Raw genomic sequence first — 23,484 nt, forward strand, 5'->3', positions numbered from 1 at the left:
TACTCAGATGCTCAGTTGTGTCCAACTCTTTGAGATCCCATAGATTACAGACCACAAGGCTCCTCTGTCCATGTGATTCTCCCAGCAAGAATACAGGCAATCCTTTGTCAGATATATATACTATAAATACCTTTTCCCACTCTATGGCTTGTCTTATCACTTTCATAGTGGTATCTTTTGATAAACAGAAGTTTCTAATTCTAACAGTCCAACTCTTTTCTTTTGTTATTATTTTATGGTTATTCCATATAAGAAATTTGGCCTGAAAATATTCTTCAGTGTTCTCATTTATAAACTTTATTTTCTTACTTATTTATAATATATCTGGAATTTTTCTATAATGTGAGGTATAATTAAAAATTCAATTTTCTCATATGGATATCCAATTGATAAAAAATTAATCTCTTAAAAAGATTTAACTTCCTATTGCAATTCAGTTTCACCTTTGTCAAAAAATAAGTAAATATATGTGAGGTGTGTGTGTCTTTTACTGATTTTTCAATTTGAAATGCAATTCTCATTTTAAAAGGTTTGCTCATTTATTTTTCAAAAAGTTTTTAAAAAAATTTCCCAGTGTACCCTTTATTTCTATAAATGATACTTCAAGTATTCAAAATGCACTTTTTAATATTATCTCTAACATATAGTTCTATTATTTCTGACTTTAGGACCATTAATTCTTGAGTTATTTCTACTGTTTCCCTCACAGTGGGCTGCCTCCCTGTGTAGTTTTAATTTTTGTATGAGAACTTCTTTTCAGTGAGCTGTCTACGTCTGTATTTGTATACAAGAGACACACAACATGAGTTTTGGCTTAACACATAAAAGCTTATTTTTCTTCTCACGCAAAGTCTGCAGCTGCCTTCCAAGCAGTGTGATCCAGCAATCCAGCTGTTTCCATCTAGTGGCAAAACTATCTCAAGATGCAGCTGCCACTGTCACCAAGAAACAAAGAGGAAGAGCAGGAGACCTCATGCCTTCTCTTCCATGCCTCAGCTCAGAGGTGACCTGCATCACTTCCACTCAGTGGAACTGCCTAGAAATAATCCATTGGTCCTAACTAACTGCAAGCGGCCTAGAAATTACAAGGGAGCACACGACTATCTGGTGAGCAATAAATGCCTCTGCTTTTAAATAACCAAGGGCAACAACTCAAAAGGGCCATTCAGTCATTGCATCCGGTTCAAACCCCATCAGATCTAGACATGGTTCCTCTTTGTCTTGAGGTCTGTGACCCAAAGAGGTAATATCCTCTCCTTTTCTAACACAATGGTAGAACTGCAGCAGGATAACTTCAGTGAAGGCCTTCATTCAGGAAGGGGTGGGGAGGGGTTCAACAGCCAATGGTCTGAAATGGCACTGTGTAAATTGTGAGGCTCCACTTCAGTGAGAATGGGAACATATTGTTTTGTATCCTTAGGAATGTTCTGTAGTATCCAGTTCTTGGAAGCCTCAGTTTCTAGTTAATGGTGTCTGCTGACTATCTGTCATGACAGACTACTTTCTACTGTGTTTTGTAATTTTTGTTTGTGAGCTGATGAGCAGTAGGGATTTATGAGTGTGGTAGTCAGTCACGTGTTCGCCAAGTTATGAAAATGTTTCTGCATAGTGCCTCAGGGGATTATTCAGTCCAGGACTGCTTTTTTAAAAACTTGAATTTCTCAGTTGGAGTTTTATCATGAAATACTAATAAACTTAGATTCATGCTCACCCAAGCACAGGTCTGGGGATTTTTCATGAAAAATTTCTGACTGCTCTGAGCCACAAAGCATTTAGTTGAAGCCTTTCTTGTCCCCTTCCCAGATCATTTCCCAACTCTCTTCCTCAGAGGTAACTGGTATTGTGAAAATGGTTTGTATCCTTCTTATTCATGTATTTATACTTTTGTTCTTGTTGTTTAATCACTAAGTTATGTCCAACTCTTTTGCAACCCTGTGGACTGTAGTCCACCAGGCTCCTCTGTTCATCAGATTTCCCACCTAAGAATCTGGAGTGGATTGCCATTTTCTTCTGCAGCAGATCTTCCTGACCCAGGAATAGAACCTGTGTCTCCTGCATTGGCAGGCAGATACTTTACCACTGAGACATCAGGGGAGCCATTTACACTTTTACTGTGTGTCTAAAAATAGTCAATAGTATTGATCTGTAGTTTAAAATTTATAATAATGGCATCATATTGTGGTTATTCACTGCAACTTGTTTTTCTCTCAGTAAACATATTTTCAAGATTTAAATATGCTGATAAGGGCTTCGCTGGTGGCTCAGTGGTGAAGACTTCCACCAGTGCAGAAGACAGGTTTGATCCCTGGTCTGGGAGGATCCCACATGCCGCAGAGCAACTAAGCCCATGCACCACAACTATTGAGCCTATGATCTGGAGTCTGGGAGCCACAACTACTGAAGCCCATGTGCCCTAGAGTCTGTGCTCTGCAACAAGAGAAGCCACTGCAGTGAGAAGCCTGTACGCCACAACTAGAGACTAGACCCCACTGCCACAACTAGAGAAAAGCCCACACAGCAGTGAAGACCTGAGACAGCCAAAAATAGACAAATAAAACTAAAAATTAAATGGAAAAATTTTTAAGTTGCTGATGAAGATCAAGTTTTTTTGTTTTAATTGCTATATAGTAATCTACTTTAAATAAAATTTCAAAAACTCAACACTTTTCCATTTTTCTATTAATGAAAAAAAATAAGGTTGTTTCCAATTCAATTATTGCTGCATGAATATTCTTTGTTCATTTTCACGGAAGTGTACTTGGGTTACATATTTGATATGGAATTATTGGGTCATAGGATCTGGCTATCTTTATTAAGTACTAATAAATTGCTCTCCTAAATGGTTATGCCAATTTAAAGTCACAAGCATTTTGATAGAAAATATGATGTTGGCTTTTCAATATTTAAGTCAAAACTTGATTTTGTTAGATCTTTTAATTTTTTCCATATGACAGATATAAAATTTTATCTCATTGCAGTATTAATTTGCTGTTAGAAGATTATCATGAGGTTGACCTTTATTTCACAATTACCAGCTTTTCAGGTTTCTTCTGTGAAGTATTCCATTTTCTACTTGATTTAATCTGTCGTCTGTTGATTTATAAGGAAGTTTTATATTTTTTGGATGTAATCCTTTGTCAGCTCTGTGAATTTTAAGTGTTTTCTTCTTGTCTGTGGCTTGGAAATCTTCCTTAGAGTCCTAAGAAAACTTTACTTGGTTGAGATGTCTGGAGTCTGTATGTTCAAATGTCTTGTTCATGCCTTTTCACCTTACTGCAGTGTGTCAGGGACACCATATGAGTAGGTGATATTTCCATGTTCCTTGGGACCTGTGTAGACACTGCTCTTGAAGCTGAATTGATTTTTCTCATCAACTTGCGTTTGTGGGACCCTTGGCTGCCAGCAGGATCCAGGTCACCCTAGACTGGTCACTGTAAACTCCTGGAGCCATTTCACCTGACGCCACCTGAGTGAGAGCTTAAAAGACTAGCAATCTAAAGAAAATGATAATCTGGGCAATGACTTACTAGCAGTCAGGAAAATACTTCCTATAAGCCTTCAACAGACAAGAAGTGGTGCTGATAGTCAGGATCACTGAAGAGGAAGCTTTTAATCTGACCTGAAAATCATATAAGCTATCAGAACCATTGCACAAGGTTTCTGCTACAACTTGTAATATTTAACGTAGAGGCAGTGTCACAGAAGCAGGGCAACAATTTGTGTTACAGCTACCCCACATGCGATCTATCTCTTGTGTGTGTAAGCTCAGTCACTCAGTCGTGTCCAACTCTTTGTGACCCCATGGACTCTAGACCACTAGGCTCCTTTTGTGCATGGAATTTTCCAGGCAAGAATACTGGAGCAGGTTGCCATTCCTATTCCAGGAGATCTTCCCGACCAGCTCTCTCTTGTTTGTTATTTAAAGAACACTGGAGGGACTTCCCCGGTGGCCCAGTGGTTAAGAATCGCCTGCCAGTGCAGGGGACATGGGTTGATCCCTGGTCTGGGAAGGTCTTACATGCTGAGGAACAACTAAGCCCCTGCACCAGAGCTCTAGAGCCAGCGGGCTGCAACTGCTGAGCCCACACGCCTAGAACCCAAGCTCTGCAACAATGAAGCCACTGCAGTGAGAGGACTGCACCGTGAAGAGTAGCCCCACCTGCCGCAGCTGGAGAAAGTCTGCTCGCAGCAACAGAGATCCAGCACAGCCAATCATAAGTAAATAAATAAACAAACCCATAGTTTTTTTAAAGTGAAGGAAAAAAAGAATGCTGGAGAGGCTTATCTGTGTACCCCCAGGCAAGTGTTACCTTCTCTCGAAAACTCATTGTCTCTACAGACAAAATTAGAAAAAGGGATTTGGTACCTAACATTTTATCATTTTCTTCTGACTGGCTTGGTCCCATGCAATTTCTAACACCAGGAATACTCCTTTGGTTTAGCTGTGAATCTCAAACTTTGGCCACTCAGTGCTATAATGGAAATTTTTCCACAATGTCTGCATCACAGCTCCAAATAGCCACCTAAAATGCAAATTCTCATTCTTTATCATAAGTTTTCATGTGGTTTTTTCAGTCTACTTCACATTATATGTGAATTTATTTTAATGAACAAAATGATGCATTTGAAATTTAATTTTCAAGTAAGTTGAAGCTCTAGGAAGAGATGTTTATGTTGTGACTTTGAATAGCCCCTAGTTCATTTGTAAAAACATCCATGCAGCTGTGGTTCCTGCAGCAAAGGTTCCTTCTAGCCATATGTCTACTACTCTTCAAACACATAAGAGAAGACTTCAGTCACATGGTCTCTTTGCTGTCCTTTGAGCTTGCTATTCTATTTCTTACCTAAAGATCTTTACTTATATCACGTCACTTTCCAATTTAGCATACTTTATCCTCCTTCTGCTAATTTTTCTGAGAACTAGAAGGCTCTGACTCTTGGATAAGGTTTCTCAAGCCCACGGAGCTTGACCTCAGAGCTCACCGTCTTTTACTGTTGGTTCCTCAGTTGAACACATTTACCCTAACTGGACTGCACTTTCCTCAAGGTCGGTCTATGTCTCAGAACTCTGCATCTCTCTTAGACCTCATTAGAACTACACTTTCTAGTAGAAAGCATCGAAGATTTTACATTCTGTGAATGTTTGTAGACAAAGATGAAATCATCCTCATAAAAAGAAGAAAAAGGAGGCAGAGGGGAGGAGGAAGAGGTCTCAGTCCATTCTGCTGCTGGAACAAAGTACCACAGACTGGGTAACATACAAACACACACACAAACAGAAGGTTTTTTTTTTTTTTTTTTTCTCACAGTTCTGGAGGCTAAGATGTCCAAGTTCAAGGCATCAGCATGGTTGTGCTCTGGTCAAAGCTCTCTTCCTGGTTGACAGCTGCCCCTTTCTCGCCATGTCCTCACATGATGAACAGGGCAAGGAAACTCTGTGAAAACCCCGTGATAGCAGCATTAATCCCAGCCACGATAAGGTCCTCCAAAAGGCCCCACCTACTAATACTACACACTGGGCACTAGGACTTCAACAGAATCTTGAGGGGATGCCAGCACTCCAAGAAGCTAGCATTGAGGGCTGATGGCATGCAGGCACTATGCAAACACAAACACTATAACAGTCTTTACCACACTGCTGTGAAGTGCTGACAGGTATCACTGATGCCCACATTCTGTAAACAGGAAAGCTGGGGCTCGTAGAGGCTAAAAACTCACCAAAATTCACATCACTGTGAGAGAGCTATAATGCTGGTCCCTAACTCCCTGATTAGCTCAGTTCAGTTCAGTTGCTCAGTCGTGTCCTACTGTTTGCAACCCCATGGACTGCATCACGCCAGGCTTCCCTGTCTGTCACCAAAACCCAGAGCTTGCTCAAACTCATGTCTTTTAAATTGGTGATGCCATCCAACCATCTCACCCTCTGTCATCTCTCCTGCCTTCAATCTTTCCCAGCATCAGGGTCTTTTCCAGTGAGTCAGTTCTTCACATCAGGTGGCCAAAATATTGGAGTTTCAGCTTCAGCATCAGTCCTTCCAATGAATATTCAGGACTAATTTCCTTTAGGATGGACTTGTTGGATCTCCTTGCAGTCCAAGGGACTCTCAAGAGTCTTCTCCAATACCTCAGTTCAAAAGCATCAATTCTTCTGTGCTCAGCTTTCTTTATAGTCCAACTCTCACATCCATACATGACTACTGCAAAAACTATAGCTTTGACTAGATGGATCTTTGTTGACAAAGTAATGTCTCTGCTTTTTAATATGCTGTCTAGGTTGATCATAGCTTTCCTTCCAAGGAGCAAGTGTCTTAATTTCATGGCTACAGTCACCATCTGCAGTGACTTAGGAGCCCCCAAAATTAAAGTCTCACATTGTTTCCATTGTTTCCCCATCTATTTGCCAAGAAGTGATGGGACCAGATGCCATGAACTTAGTTTTCTGAATGTTGAGTTATAAGCCAACTTGTTCATTCTCCTCTTTCACTTTCATCAAGAGGCTCTTTAGTTCTTCACTTTCTGCCATAAGGGTGGTGTCATCTGCATAGCTGAGGTTATTGATGTTTCTCCTAGAAATCTTGATTCCAGCTTGTGCTTTTAGGAAGCATCCCTATGAACTCCCTGATGGTGGTCCTTATGTTCTTAACTATTAAGGGGGAAAAGAATGGGAACAAAAGTCAGACCAATTTAACATGGTTTGGGGTGATTGGTGAAAGTAGCGACACAAGAAGACATCAGCTGGGCTCAGGAGTGGGAGGCAGCGTGCTTTCTAGTAGAAGAAACTAGCCCTTTCTTGCAAAAAGTAGGTGATTTCTGCTAGAATTGTCCTAATGAAGTCCAGGAGAGACAGAGAGGTCTGAGGGTCAGACTTGATCTTGAGAAGCATGCAGTCCAGTTAAGGACACATGTGAAGAAAAAAATAAAGCTAACAACATAGGGTGATGTTCCAGGCTCAAATGGGCATTGCTGAGTGGCAAGAAGGCCCCAGTGATTGGGAGGAGGGCAGAGGATAGAGCACAGAGAACATAAATTCCCAGAGAACCTATTTCCTTTCTTCTAGTTGACCCCTCACAGAAACCAAACTCTCGCCCAGCCTGTCAGTCTGATACCACGCCTGGCCACAGCAATCATGCCTGCTCAGCATTCCCACAGATGGATATCGTTTTCCAGAATAGAGTGTGGAAAGCGATATTTTTCTTCCTTCATGATAACATCCCCACAATTAGGGGGGGGAAAGCCAGAAACTGATATTTTACAAGGTCACGCTTCATTTTCCCTGACTTGGTGCAGCTTCATTTCTATGAAGCCAGTGTGAACTCTGGAGGCTGAGTATCTGGTGGAGTCTGTGCCCTCAAGAGTCTGCTGAGTCTTTCACAGAATCTCCGTAAGTGGAAGAATGTAAAATTGTGCAGAGAAATGCTTTAACATGCAACCAGTCAGCGAGGATTTGTCAGATCAGCGAAGGCCAATTCTGAGTGTTCCCTGCTGGGTTTCCTTACACCCTGGGACACTCGGATGAACCATCTATTAAGAATATTTTCCAAAGTCATTTGTGTTAGATTATAGGCTATAAACTGCTTATTGTTGCCCTTCTGCCATAAATATAAAGCAATTATTTTTAATGCAAACAGCTGCTGGGCTGGCCTCTCCAAGATGCTCTGCCCAGGGACTCATGTTTGGCTGTCTTCTCCTTCATCAAGTGCATTTCTGATTGTTTTTCTGCTTTGTGGCATACCACACATATGGTAGTATTGGGGGTGGGTATGAATTTTCCTTGCAGAGCTCTGTTTGGGCACAGAGTTTCTAAAAATATCCAAAAGGAATTGAAGGTGCAGAGGGGCAATTTAAGTTGTACGAAATCTGATGACTCAAACCCTTATTACAACCTCTAATTTCTTAAAATGATCTTGGAAGCACCAACCCATTTTTCCTAACCTCCAGCAATAAGATTTGGGGGTTTGGGTTATACATATTGATTCAAAAATTCTTTATGGAGGGTCTGCAATGTACCAGGGCATCATGCTAGATATTGAAGATACAAATGTGAACCAAAATTGACATGGTGCCTGATCCCCTGACTCTTCCTCTTCCCCTAGCTTTACTGAGGTAGAGTGAACAAATAAAATAAGATATTTAAAGTCTATAATGTGGTGATTTGATATACTGGGCTGGCCAAAAGTGTTGTTTTTTCTGTAAGATGGCTCTAGTAGTGCCTAGTTGTCTTTAACTCCATTTGAAATAATTTTGTTAGACTGTACTGTGACAGCTGTCATTCCAGTATGCATCTAAAAACAAAAAACTTATCAAAATTGGTGAATTTTTGTGTAACCATTTTAATATTGAAAATGGAAGAAAAAAAGCATTTTCAGCATATTATGCTTTATTATTTCAATAAAGGTAAAAACATAACTGAAATGCAAAAAGAATCTGTGCAACGTATGGAGAAGGTGTTGTGACACATTGAACATGTCAAGAGTGGTGCAAACTTTCATGCTGGATGATGTTCCATGGTCAGGGAGACCAGTTGAAGTTGATAGCAATCAAATCAAGACATTAATTGAGAACACTCAATGTTATACCACATGGGAGATAGCTGACATATTAAAACTATCCAAATGAAGTGCTGAAAATCATTTGTACCAGCTTGGCTGTTAATCACTTTGACGTTTGGGTTCCACATAAGTTAAGTGAAAAAAACCTTCTTGACCATATTTCTGCATGTGATTCTCTACTTAAATGTAATGAAAATGTTCTACTTTTAAAACAAATTGTGATGGGCATTGAAAAGAGGATACTGTACAATAATGTGGAATGGAAGAGATAGTGGGGTAAATGAAATGAACAACCACCAACCACACCAAAGGCTCTTCATCCAAAGAGGGTGATGCTGTATAGATGGTGGGATTGGAAAGGAATCCTCTATTATGAGCCTTCCGGAAAACCAAACAATTTATTCCAACAAGTACTGCTCCCAATTAGACCAACTGAAAGCAGCACTCTATGAAAAGCATCCAGAATTAGGCAACAGAAAATGCTTAATCTCCCATCAGGATGACAGGACTACATGTTTCTTTGAAGACCAGGCAAAAACTGTTACAGCTCGGCTGGGAAGTTCTGATTCACCCGCCATCTTCACCAGACATTGCACAATAAGATGTCTATTTACTTCAGTCTTAGCGAAATTCTCTTAATGGAAAAAATTCCACTTCCCTGGAAAGCACCTGGAACAGTTTTTGCTCAAAAAGATAAAAAGTTTTGGGAAGATGGAATTATGAAGTTGCTTGAAAAATGGCAGAAGGTAGTGGAACAAAATGGTGAATATGTTATTCAATAAAGTTCTTGGTGAAAATGAAAAACAGGTCTTTTATTTTTACTTAAAAACTGAAGGAATTTTTGGGCCAACCCAATACATGTACCTTGTGAAAGGGTTTCCCCCATCACGTTAATTAACACATCCATCACCTCATGTGTTCATCCCCCACCCTTTTGAAGGGGATGAGAACATTCAGTTCTACTCTCTTAGCAAATTTCAGCTATACCAAACGGTGTTATCAACTAGAGTCATCATGTGATGCGTTAGCTCTTCAGACTTTATTCATCTTATAGCTAAAAGTTTGTACCCTTTTACCAACTCAATTTCCTCCACCACCTTCTGAAAACAACTTTCAACTTTTTATGTCAATCCCATTCCTCTTATAGCCTAGTAGGGGAGAGAGACTATCAAATTACTGTATAAATTGTGATCCGAGGTATGAAGGAAAAATTAAAGAACTAAAAACATGCCGAATCTAGTGATTCATGGCAATTCTTCTAAGAAAGCAGTGCTTGAGTTGATGGTAAAGTGGAGTCAACTCTGCTAGGGAAGGGAGGGAATAAGGATGAGATTTCCAGGAAGACATTAGCTCAGCTCAACTCAGTCGCTCAGTTGTGTCTGACTCTGCGACCCCATGGACTGCAGCACGCCAGGCCTCCCTGTCCGTCACCAACTCCCGCAGTTTACTCACACTCATGTCCATTGAGTCGGTGATGCCATCCAACTATCTCATCCTGTCATCCCCTTTTCCTCCTGCCTTCAATCTTTCCCAACATCAGGGTCTTTTCAAATGAGTCAGCTCTTCACATCAGGTGGCCAAAGTATTGGAGTTTCAGCTTTAGCATCAGTCCTTCCAATGAATATTCAGGACTAATTTCCTTTAGGATGGACTGGTTGGATCTCCTTGCAGTCCAAGGGACTCTCAGGAGTCTTCTCCAACACCACAGTTCAAAAGTATCAATTCTTCAGTGCTCAGCTTTCTTTATAGTCCAACCCTCACATCCATACATGACCACTGGAAAAACCATAGCCTTAACTAAATGGACCTTTGTTGGCAAAGTAATGTCTCTGCTTTTTAATATGCTGTCTAGGTTGGTCATAACTTTTCTTCCAAGGAGTTAAGTGTCTTTTTATTTCATGGCTGCAGTCACCATCTGCAGTGATTTTGGAGCCCTCCAAAATAAAGTCAGCCACTGTTTCCACTGTTTCTCCATCTATTTGCCATGAAGTGATGGGACCGGATGCCATGGTCTTAGTTTTCTGAATGTTGAGCTTTAAGACAGGAAGACATAGAGGCACAGTAAAGGCAAGGAGGTAGGATGAGCATTAAAGGAACTGAATTAAGGCCTGGGCACCCGATTCAGAGAGGGAGACAAACAGCACAGTGCGGCTGAGAGGGGGCAGGGGTCAAGTCCAGCAAGACTGTGAGGGCCTTGTGAAGAGGAGCTTGGGATCCATCCTGAGACCAGTAGGAGGCCATTGGAAATCACAGCTATAATCATTAAGTTGTGTCTGACTCTTTTCAACCCCACAGTCTGCAGCACAACAGCCTTTCCTGTCCTTCACTGTCTCCCAGAGTTTGCAAATTTAGTGACTGAACAAAGTTATCATCAATACTTTGCTTAAGTATGGTTCATGGAAACCAGAAGTTTCCTCCTGAGGCCCTAATAGCTGTAGCTTCCAATGACCTCCTACTGATCTCAGGATGGAGCCCAAGCTCCTCTTCACAAGGCCCTCACAATCTTGCTGGACTTGACCCCTGCCCCCTCTCAGCCGCACTGTGCTCTTTGTCTCCCTCTCTGTATCAGGTGCCCAGGCCTTAATTCAGTTCTTTTAATCCTCATCCTACCTCCTCACTTTAATGTGTCTTTATGTCTTCCTGGAAATCTCGTCCTCATTCCCTCCCTTCCCTACCAGAGTTGACTCCACTTTACCATCAACTCAAATTGGGGCTTCCCTGATAGTTCAGTTGGTAAAGAATCTGCCTACAATGCAGAAGACCCTTGTTCGATTCCTGGGTCAGGAAGATCCCCTGGGGAATGGATGGATTACCCACTCCAGTATTCTTGGGCTTCCCTTGTGGCTCAGCAGGTAAAGGATCTGCCTGCAATGAGGGAGACCTGGATTCAATCCCTGGGTCAGGAAGATCACCTGGAGAAGAGACTGGCTTACCCACTTCAGTATTCTGGCTGGGAGAATTCCATGGACTATACAGTCCATGGGGTAGCAGAGTCAGACACAACTGAGCAGCTTTCACTTTCACTTTCACGTCCATTGAATCAGTGATGCCATCCAACCACCTCAGCCTCTTCCTCCATTCTCCTCCTGCCCTCAAACTTTCCCAGCATCAGGGTCATTTCTAATGAATCATCTCTTTGCATCAGGCGTAAAGTACTGGAGCTTTAGCTCCAGGACCAGCCCTTCCAATAAATATTCAGGCTTGATTTCCTTTAGGATTGTTTGGTTTGATCTCCTTGCTGTCCAAGAGACTCTCAAGAGTCTTTTCTAGCACCACAATTAGAAATATCAATTCTTCAGCACTCAGCCTTCTTTATGGTCCAACTCTCACATCTGAACATGAGTACTGGAAAAACCACAGCTTTGACTGTACAGACCTTTGTTGGCAAAGGAACGTCTCTGCATTTTAATATGCTGTCTAAGTTGGTCATAGTTTTTTTCCAAGGAGCAAGAGACTTTTAATTTTGTGGCTGCAGCAATTTTGGAAACCAAGAAAATAAAATCTGTCACTGTTTCCACTTTTCCCCCATCTATTTGCCATGAAATGATGGGACTTGATGCCTTGATATTAGTTTTCTGAATGTTGAGTTTTAAGCCAGCTTTTTACTCTTCTTTTTCACTCTCATCAAGAGGTTCTTTGGTTCATCTTTACTTTCTTCCATTAGAGTGGTATCATCCCCAAATATGAGGTTGTTTATATTTTTCCCAGCAATCTTAATTCCAGCTTGTGACTCATCCAGCCTGGCATTTTGCATGGTGTAATTACAGAAGAAATACTTTAATGGGTTTTGTGGAGTTAAAGGAACCAAGGAAGGGTGTTGAGGTACTCAAGCAAAGTAACGTGGAGAAGCCACGATGACCTTCAGGTCTGAGGAGGTAGGGAGGGAAGTCATGAGAGGCAGAGCCAGGAAGGAGAGTCACTATGTAGGACGACATGGGAAGTCACAGCAAACAGCAGGAACTGCGACACTCCAGGGGGAATACACACTTCAAATGCCCCCATCTCTTGCTCTCCAGTCCCCTGCTGGATCCTTCACTGGCTGAACTCCAACAGGATACAGAAAGCCAAAGAAATCCATTGAGATTAGCAACCCAAAAAGGTAGAGAGAGGGGAAAATGGAGAATAACCAGCCCTGAAGGCTTTTAGCCTGTGAGTACATGATCAGATCTGTGTTACAAAATAGATTATTCTGATTGCCCTGCAGAGGACCAATGGGCACAGATTAAGAGCAAGAGGACCCATGAAGAGGCATCAGCAGTAATCAAGAGAATACCAACAACAGTGCCCAAGCCAGAGTGCTGACCAAACAGATGGGTAGGAGTGGGCACGCTTGGAGGTTCCTAACATGGAAGAGCTTGGCCATGACTAGAAGGAACTTGTGCAGCCTTCAGATCACACCCGTCCATTGTAGTGAGATCGCTGAGGCTCTAAAAATATTAATAGAAGGAACATGAGCCAGAGGCAGAGTTTTTCCCCATCCCCTCCACCACACTGCTCCATCAACATACTCTGCTTGAATCAGACCCTGATCCTTCACTTTTAATCTCCAGGACAAATTCCATCCTTCTCTAGGGCCCCTAAGGGTCACTGTGGCAATATCCATTCTCAGAACCTTGACTTTACCTACCCGACTGCAGTTTCTCGACTCCATGTTCTTCTTGCTGGGGAGACCTGAACGTTAGTGGTGCTGTACAGCTGAGTTCACCTTGATGCTGGATCAGAGTAAACAAGGTGTGCTAGAGAAGCAAAGCACAGCCTCTTTTCACCTTTATTTCTAACAGCAAACAATCACTGAATGCTTACTCTATGCTGGGCAACATTCAAATCCCACAACCATACATGGAGATGCATATATTATCATTCCTTTACAAATGAGCCAACTGAGGCTCACACAGATTAAACAACTTGCCCAAGATCCACAGCTGGTAGCTGGAAACACCCGGATTCAAAGCCAGGTCTCCCTGCCTCTAGGCGTCTATTTACCTCTCACCTACCTGGCACACCACTCTACTAGGCTCTCTTGTTTAGGGCATTGGTATTGATAGATTTCAAGGCATCAGAGAGTAGGAACTGGCAAACAGTCATAGATGACAACCCTCAATCCTGTGTGTACATGCTATTCTTCACATCAAGAGGAGTCACCCAATTTCCCTCACCTTGAATTTGGGCTGGGTTCAGTGCATTTGTTTTAACCAGCTGAAGTCTGGAGTTTCTGTGGCCATATCACAAAACGTCTTGCAATTTTCTCTTCAGATGCTCCCTCTTAGGGGCCTGCTGCCATGCTTTAAGGAGTCCAAGCCACATGGAGAGGCCATGTGTAGACACTTCAGGTGCAGCCTCAGCTGAGCTCTAAGCAAAAAGCCAAAAATAAATGCAACCCAGGTGAGTGTGCTTAGACATCAAAACCAGTTGAGTCTTCAGATGACTGTAGCCTGAGACACCATCTGACTATATCCACCCATGAGAAATCTAAGCAAAAACCACCTGCCAGGTACGCTCAAGAACTATGAGAGACAATTCATGCACTATATTAATAAAGTGCATGAATCCACTTAATTTAGGGGTGGTTTATTATGTATTCATGGATAGTTAGAACAAAGGGTAAGGTCTCTGACCTCATGAAAATAATATTTAGACAAATGGAACATAAGCATGCCACACGCATTCCCTCTCCCACAAAGCTGTTAATGAGGAGCACCCCCCACCTCTTTCCTGGAAGCTTGTCCTTCTCTGCCAAAATCTGGACCCTCTGGTTCTTAAGCCCAGCCTCCCTCTTAGTCTGCAGGGGTTTACCTGCCTGGGGATGCCTCGGTGTACAGTAAGAGACCCAGAAGGGCAAGATGGGGTGTGTCTTGGCTCACAGTTCTTTGCCTTCCACTCCCTCCCAGCTTATGGCCATACAGGTTCTCCACCAATATGAAGTGCGGAGATGGAACAGATGCTAGGAGCCACAGGACTCAGACGAGAAGGAGGCAAACCAGGGTGAAGTGGAAGACAGAGGGGGCCTTGCAGGAAAGCCTTCATCCTAGAAAAGAAAAAAAAAAAATCCGTAAATTATTTTAACCCAGGACTAGATTTAAGTCAGGTTCTAACAAGTTTTCTCAGTTTCAGCATCAATGACATTTTGAACTAGATAAGTCTTTGTTGTGGGGGCTGTTATGTGCAGTCTAGGATATTTAACAGCATCTCTGACCTCCATGGGCTTCCCAGGTGGTGGTAGTGATAAAGAACACGCCCACCAATGCATGAGACATAGAAATGCAGGCTCGATCCCTGGATTGGGAAGATCCCCAGAGGAGGACCTGGCAACCCACTCCAGCATTCTTGCCTGGAGAATCCAACGGACAGAGGAGCCTGGGGGGCTACAGTCCACGGGGTTGCAAAGAATCGAACACAACTGAAACAAGTTAGCAGCGTGCACACCGGCCGCTACCAACCAGATGCTGGTAGCATGCGCCCCTCCCCGAGGTTGTCACAACCAAAAATGTCTCCAGACATTGCCACACGTCTTGGGGGTAGGAGTGGTGGGAAATGGCAAAACTGCCCCTGACTGAAAACCACTGCTCCTCCCTTCCTTCTCTGACGATTTTTTCCTCTTGGATCTGAGAGAACCCCATGACAGCCACAGCGGTCCTTCACCCTGCCAGGTGCCTATCATTGCAGCACCCCCCTCACCTATCTCCCCCAGGCTCCCCACTCCCTGGTCTGCCCCCCTACCCCAGCCAGATGGCCTTCAAGCTCTATGGAGGGCATCTTATAGACATGCTGTGGTACTGCAGGCTGAGTCCATCCCACACTCCAGGCTAAGGATGATACAACCCTAAGCCACTAGGCAGCTGTCTAGCACACCAGTTAATAGGGGATACTGAAATGTCACTGGAATAAAACTACAGCAGGGAGCTGGTTAACTCAGCTCTCCACACATGACTGCTGACAAAACTGGTGACACCTAAATTAGTTTGGTTGCAATTAAACCCTGGGTACTGTTGCCAGTCTATCTGTGCTGATATTTTTGTGGCAAGTACATGCAATTTACATGGACAAGGCCTCACCACTAACTTTGAGACTGGCCCCCCAAGAGTTCCCTTTAACAATCCAGTCTACTGAAATTCTGAAACTGAAGAATTCACGATACTGCATGTACTCTTTCCTGGAGATGATTTATTAGAATTACTTCATTTTTTTGGTATTTTTTAATATAAATTTATTAATTTTAATTGGAGGGTAATTACTTTACAATATTGTATTGGTTTTGTGATATATCAACATGAATCCACCACGGGTGTACATGTATTCCCCATCCTGAACCCCCTCCCACCTCTCTCCCCATACCATCCCTCTGGGTCATCCCAGTGCACCAGCCCCGAGCACCCTGTCTCACACATCGAACCTGGACTGGTGATTCGTTTCACATATGATAATATACATGTTTCAATGCCATTCTCCCAAATCATCCCACCCTTGCCCTCTCCCACAGAGTCCAAAAGACTGTTCTTTACATCTATGTCTCTTTTGCTGTTTTGCATACAGGGTTATTGTTACCATCTTTCTAAATTCCATATATATGCGTTAGTATACTGTATTGGTGTTTTTCTTTCTGGCTTACTTCACTCTGTATAATAGGCTCCAGTTTCATCCACCTCATTAGAACTGATTCAAATGTATTCTTTTTAATGGCTGAAAAATACTCCATTGTGTATATGTACCACAGCTTTCTTATCTATCCGTCTTCTGATGGACATCTAGGTTGCTTCCATGTCCTGGCTATTATAAACAGTGCTGCGATGAAAATTGGGGTACACGTGTCTCTTTCCCTTCTGGTTTCCTCAGTGTGTATGCCCAGCAGTGGGGTTGCTGGGTCATGTGGCAGTTCTATTTCTAGTTTTTTAAGGAATCTCCACACTGTTCTCCATAGTGGCTGTACTGGCACAAAGACAGAAATATAGATCAATGGAACAAAATAGAAAGCCCAGAGATAAATCCACGCACCTATGGACACCTTATCTTTGACAAAGGAGGCAAGAATATACAATGAAGAAAAGACAATCTCTTTAACAAATGGTGCTGGGAAAACTGGTCAACCACTTGTAAAAGAATGAAACTAGAACACTTTCTAACACCATACACAAAAATAAACTCAAAATGGATTAAAGATCTAAATGTGAGACCAGAAACTACAAAACTCCTAGAGGATAATATAGGAAAAACACTCTCCAACATAAATCACAGCAGGATCCTCTATGACCCACCTCCCAGAATATTGGAAATAAAAGCAAAAATAAACAAATGGGACGTAATTAAAATTAAAAGCTTCTGCACAACAAAGGAAACTATAAGCAAGGTGAAAAGACAGCTTTCAGAATGGGAGAAAATAATAGCAAATGAAGCAACTGACAAAGAATTAATCTCAAAAATATATAAGCAACTCCTGTAGCTCAACTCCAGAAAAATAAACGACCCAATCAAAAAATAAGCCAAAGAACTAAACAGACATTTCTCCAAAGAAGACATACAGATGGCTAACAAACACATGAAAAGATGCTCAACATCACCATTATCAGAGAAATGCAAATCAAAACCACAATGAGGTCCCATTTCATGCCAGTCAGAATGGCTGTGATCCAAAAGTCTATAAGCAATAAATGCTGGAGAGGGTATGGAGAAAAGGGAACCTTCTTATACTGTTGGTGGGAATGCAAACTAGAATAACTTCATTTTAAAAGTTCAATATGCCTCTCAAGAAACTGTCTAGTTCAGAAAATCCCATGCAATATGTACATGGAATATAAATCTTTATTTTCAACATAAAAAGCATTTAATTTTTATTTTTTCATTCCTACTAAATGTTGAACAGACATGTAAAAACAGGTAGGGTTAAAAGGCCCCCAAATCACTCACCTGGCATGTTCATGTCTCTGTCTAACCAGTGTGTGGATGGAAGGTGAAGAGGCAGAAACCCTGAGAAATTATGCTGGAAAAGAACGTACTGGTCATAGCAAACACCCTCTTTCAAGGGTGTTTGTAGAGAAGACTCTACACATGGACATCACCAGATGGCCAACACCGAAATTAGATTATATTCTTTGTAGCCAAAGATGGAGAAGCTCTATACAGTCAGCAAAAACAAGACTGGGAGCTGACTGTGGCTCAGATCATGAACTCCTTATTGCCAAATTCAGACTTAAATTGAAGAAAGTAGGGAAAACCACTAGACCATTCAGGTATGACTTAAATCAAATCCCTTATGACTATACAGTAGAAGTGAGGAATAGATTTAATGGACTAGATCTGATAGACAGAGTGCCTGATGACCTATGGATGGAGGTTCATGACACTGTACAGGAGACAGGGATCAAGACCATCCCCAAGAAAAAGAAATGCAAAAAAGCAAAATAGCTGTCTGAGGAGGCCTTACAAATAGCTGAGAAAAGAAGAGAATCAAAAAGCAAAGAAGAAAAGGAAAGATATACCCATTTGAATGCAGAGTTCCAAAGATAGCTATGAGAGACAAGAAAGCCTCCCTCAGTGATCAGTGCAAAGAAACAGAGGAAAACAATAGAATGGGAAGCACTAGAGATCTCTTCAAAAAAATCAGAGATACCAAGGGAACATTTTATGCAAAGATGGGCACAATAAAGGACAGAAATGGTATGGACCTAACAGAAGCAGAAGATATTAAGAAGAGGTGGCAAAAATACACAGAAGAACTGTACAAAAAAGATCTTTATGACCCAGATAATCACGATGGTGTGATCACTCACCTAGAGCCAGACATCCTGGAACGTGAAGTCAAGTGGGCCTTAGGAAGCACCACTACAAACAGAGCTAGTGGAGGTGATGGAATTCCAGTAGAGCTATTCCAAATCCTAAAAGATGATGCTGTGAAAGTGCTGCACTCAATATGTTAGCAAATTTGGAAAACTCAGCTGTGGCCACAGGACAGTTTTCATTCCAATCCCAAAGAAAGGCAGTGCCAAAGAATGCTCAAACTACCGCACAATTGCACTCATCTCACACACTAGTAAAGTAATGCTCAAAATTCTTCAAGCCAGGCTTCAGCAATACGTGAACCATGAACTTCCAGATGTTCAAGCTGGTTTTAGAAAAGGCAGAGGAACCAGAGATCAAATTTCCAACATCTGCTGGATCATGGAAAAAGCAAGAAAGTTCCAGAAAAATATCTATTTCTGCTTTATTCACTATGCCAATGCCTTTGACTGTGTGGATCACAATAAAGTGTGGAAAAATCTGAAAGAGATGGGAATACCAGACCACCTGACCTGCCTCTTGAGAAATCTGTATACAGGTCAGGAAGCAACAGTTAGAACTGGACATGGAACAACAGATTGGTTTCAAATAGGAAAGGGAGTACCTCAAGGCTGTATATTGTCACCCTGCTTATTTAACTTATATGCAGAGTACCTCATGAGAAACACTGGGCTGGATGAAGCACAAGCTGGAATCAAGATTCAGTCCAGTTCAGTTCAGTTACTCAGTCATGTAAGGGTGGTGTCATCAAGATTGCTGGGAGAAATATCAGTAACCTCATATATGCATATGACACCACCCTTATGGCAGAAAGCGAAGAAGAACTAAAGAGTATCATGATGAAAGTGAAAGAGGAGAGTAAAAAACTTGGCTTAGAGCTCAACATTCAGAAAACTAAGATCATGACATCTGGTCCCATTACTTCATGGCAAATAGATGGAGAAACAGTGGAAACAGTGGCAGACTTTACTTTTTTCAGCTCTAAAATCACTGCAGATGATGACTGCAGCCATGAAATTAAAAGACTCCTTGGAAGGAAAGTTATGACCAACCTAGGCAGCATATTAAAAAGCAGAGACATTACCTTGCCAAAAAAGCTCCGTCTCGTCAAGGCTATGGTTTTTCCAGTAGTCATGTATGGATGTGAGAGTTGGACTATAAAGAAAGCTGGGCACAGAAGAATTGATGCTTTTGAGCTGTGGTGTTGGAGAAGACTCTTGAGAGTCCCTTGAACTGCAAGGAGATCCAACCAGTCCATTCTAAAGGAGATCAGTCCTGAGTAATCATTGGACAGATTGATGTTGAAGCTGAAACTCCAATACTTTGGCCACCTGATGTGAAGAGCTGACTCATGTGAAAAGACCCTGATATTGGGAAAGATTGAAGGCAGGAGGAGAAGGGGACGACAGAGGATCAGATGGTTGGATGGCATCACTGACTCAATGGACATGAGTTTGTGTAAACCACTGGAGTTGGTGTTTAACAAGGAAGCCTAGTGTGCTGCAGTCCATGGGGTCTCAAAGAGCTGGACATGACTGAGAGACTGAACTGAACTGATGATGATGTAACCATTAGCAGGGAAATCTAAGAGCTGGGAAAGATACTTACCCTTCTACAACTGATACTGTGATATAGCTGAGACAATGAAATTAATTTTTTTCAGCAATACTGATTGAGGGACTTCCCTGGTGGTCCAACAGTTACGAATCTAGCTTCCAATACAGGAGCTATGGGTTTGGTTCCTGATCCAGGAGCTAAGATTCCATCTGCCGTTAGGCAGCCAAGCCCATGCACCACTGTGCACACTGGAACCTGCACGGCGCATGCCAAAACAAAGACCATGTTGTTGTGTGCATGACACAACTAAGAGAGGACACAGCAAAGAAATAAATATTAAAAAAAAAAAAGGAAAGTCTCCTCCCTGAGCAGTTTCCTCCCTGAAAACATTTAAAAAAGAAAAAGAAAGAAATACTGATTGAGTACCTTATGCATTGTCAGAAATTGTTCCAGAGGTTAGAACAATAAGTAGACATATCTGGAGCTGTTCAAGAATGAAGAACTACAAATATGCAGGTATAAACCACAGAGAGTTAGATTTAGATTTGAAATATGTAAATATATTTAAATACCTAAATATCTAAAACATTTTCAATAATTCTGCTACATATCACATTCCGCTGTGTTTCCCAATCTTTTGCTCACATGGCTGTTGTCCCATGAATCATGTTGTATTCCAATGAGTTATTTATGGATTTATTTCCCCCTGGTAGTTTGCAAAATCCCCAAGGACTGGGAACATGTGTGTTAATTCACTAATTAAAAAAATTTTAATCACTCATATGTTTATTCATCACTCATCACTCACATATTTATTCAACAAAGGCTTTCTGAGTACTTTGTCTGCACCTGCTGCTGGTATCTGGGGAGGCCAAGATAACTAAGACACGGTATCTGTCCTACAGGAGCTCAAAGAAAATTAGGGAGAAAGATGAGGAGACATCAATACAGTCTTGAATGGTGTATGCTGTTGTTGAGGTATTTACTGAGAAGAGCAGAAGCATCAGGAGGGAATATCCAACTCTGCTGAGGCAATGGGGGTGAAGGAATTCATCATAGAATGGAAGACAAGGAGAACTTGTCCAGGATTTTATCCCTTGTTTCCAGCACACAACAGTTCCTCTATGCAAAATGAATGAATGAATAAATGAAGATGCATAAACAGAAAGTAACTGAGAACATTTTGTCCCAATCAGCATCTACTGCCCTTCATTTTGGTAACATCATCTCACTCCTCACTCCAGAAATGGATCCATGGCCCAGGCCTTGACAATTAATGAACAGGTTCTGGTCAGTGAATGGTTCAGGAGTGTGGACACAATTGAACTTGGTCCTGTGAGCCTCATCTCAGGACTTGGTTGAGCAGTGGGAGGACAGAATCTCTCTGCTGACCTGTAAGAATGTCAGTCTGGGGACTCTGGGGTATCTTGGTTGAGAAAAATATCCTGGAGAATGAAGTTGCATAGAGGAAGAAGGACTGAGAAATTGACTCTTGATGACATTGTTTTACCTCTTGGGTCCAGAAATACAGTATGTGGGTCTATCCTTTTCTGTTCTTTGGGTAATCACTAAACTAACATTTTTGAGAGGAGGTGAGGCCAGTTTAAACCAGTTTGAGTTGGCTTTTCTATTACTTGCAACCAAATGTGCCTTGACTAACAGAGACCAACAACATCAATAGTAAAATTGCTTCAAAAAGTGTTGAGTTCCCCATTTCCAAAATGGTTCATGAAAAAAATCAAGGTAAGTCTATCAGAACAGGAAATGCTTTATTATTAGCGACCCCTAAGGCACATTTAGCCTTGCTGATTGAAATTTGTGTCTGTTACCTGAAGCAGAGAATGCGTGCAAACAAAAGAAAGGCAGTGGACACCGAGAATCTGCACCCTACCATCAGTCAGATTGCTCAGCAGGCTTTTCATAAAGGCTTGATATGTTTAACTGAAAGAACCACTTTATGACTATTTATTTTCTCCATTTTTGGTGAGTGACAAGACTGACCTAAACAAGAGAGAACAGACACATCAAAAATTTCGTTAAAAAGAATTAACAAGTGTGCAGGTGGGTTCAGAGAAAATGATGTGGCCTCTGAGACATGGCAGCTGAGAAAGGGATTTCTCTTTTTCCTCTAGTCCCTACATGCACCATCTAAGAAAGGAATTATTATCAAAGTCCAGAGTCCTTCTAGCTCCTTAACAAACACAAACATCCTTACCACAGCGCCAACCTTGGCAGGAACCAGAGGAGAAAGTGCCCACTGCCCCCACTCCCTGGGGTTTGAGTCAAGAGGTCAAGAAATCTGTGCAACACGTCTGGGGCAGACACGTAATGAGGCAAAGCCTAGAACTGGAGAAGATGTGTTTTATGAAACAGAAATACAAATAAATAGCTGACACCAGAAGACAGACTGTCTCCTGACTGTTTAGAAACCACTGGATTCTGGTTCTATTTATAAAGATGATATGTTCCACAGAACCAGTTTTCCCTGTGACTAATCGAGGCCAAAGAACCAACATATTCCAGACGCATGTGGAAAGGGATTGAGATATGGGTTCAGGGTTTCGACCTCTTTAATGAACTCATTGTGGCTCTGGGTCAGGACACGCGCAGAGTGTTTTTGAATGTTTCACTCTCAATAACTGGGACAGACATTGATGCCTAGCCTTCCTCTAGATTCCAGCCTCTCTCCCCTGCCTGTCAGTCTCATCCTTCCACTTGCCTGCCTGCCTGCCCCCACTGCCCGCTTTCCACTCCCTCTAAGTGTAAGAAACTCCTGGCTACTCCGGAAGCACGGGTTTTGGTTTCATGCTTTGTTGATAACTGGCTATTCAACATCAGGCATCTTATTTAATCCCTCTGGACCCCAGTTTCTTCTTCTGCAAAATGAGCTTAGATAAGTGTTTACCCAGTTCATGCTTCTAAAAATATGAAGAACTAGGGTACATGTTTGGATGTTAACAACCCTGAAATATATTGCAACAAAGAATCATATTTAGGGGACTTCCTGATGGTCCAGTGGTTAAGAATCTGCCTTGCAATGCAGGGGACATGGAGCAACTAAGTCTGCACATGGCAACTGGGAGTCTGCATGTCACAACTAGAGATTCTGCACTCTGCAAAGAAAGACCCTGTACGACGAACCAAAGATCCCTCGTGCCACAGTTAAGACCCCATGCAGCCAAATAAATAAATATTTCTTAAAAGAATCATGTTTAACTTTGTTTTACCAAGCATGACTTCAATTCATTTGAGAACAAAATCTTTAAAAAAGTAATGTTTAGCTACATCTTGCTATTCTATGGTATACACATTGAAAAATTCTGGTTGTGGCCAATGCTTTGGTTCTCTAAATCTTCTTTCTACTATCTTTCTCTTAAGAAAGACTGGGAACAAAAACTATACTTCCCAGACTTCCTTGTAGCTCAGGTTCTACTTTAGGATTACATACTATCAATCAGATATACTCAGGTTAGATGGGAAAGATATTTTCATTTCCTGCCCAAACTCTTTTCTAAAGCCTGGCTCAACTCTAGGAGGCTTTTATGTTGTCTCTCATGGCTATACCTTCTCTTGGGCAAAGAGCTTGTATGTCATGCAGCAATTCCAGACA

The 23,484-nt window shown here is 41.8% G+C and overlaps 1 long non-coding RNA gene across 1 annotated transcript in view; it reads right to left on the minus strand.

Annotated features, from left to right (window-relative positions):
• Positions 1 to 11,151: 11,151 nt before the first annotated feature.
• LOC139177972 (uncharacterized) overlaps positions 11,152 to 23,484 on the minus strand; it is a 269,642-nt gene continuing 257,309 nt past the window's right edge. The window contains exons 5-7 of the long non-coding RNA XR_011562380.1: positions 14,343 to 14,574; positions 13,706 to 13,898; positions 11,152 to 13,285 (exon numbers count right to left, since the gene is read on the minus strand). This is a non-coding gene — a long non-coding RNA (uncharacterized lncRNA). The remainder of the gene's footprint in view (positions 13,286 to 13,705; positions 13,899 to 14,342; positions 14,575 to 23,484) is intronic.

The sequence above is a fragment of the Bos indicus genome, chromosome 20, assembly GCF_029378745.1.
Source record: "Bos indicus isolate NIAB-ARS_2022 breed Sahiwal x Tharparkar chromosome 20, NIAB-ARS_B.indTharparkar_mat_pri_1.0, whole genome shotgun sequence".
Taxonomy (NCBI): Eukaryota; Metazoa; Chordata; class Mammalia; order Artiodactyla; family Bovidae; genus Bos; species Bos indicus.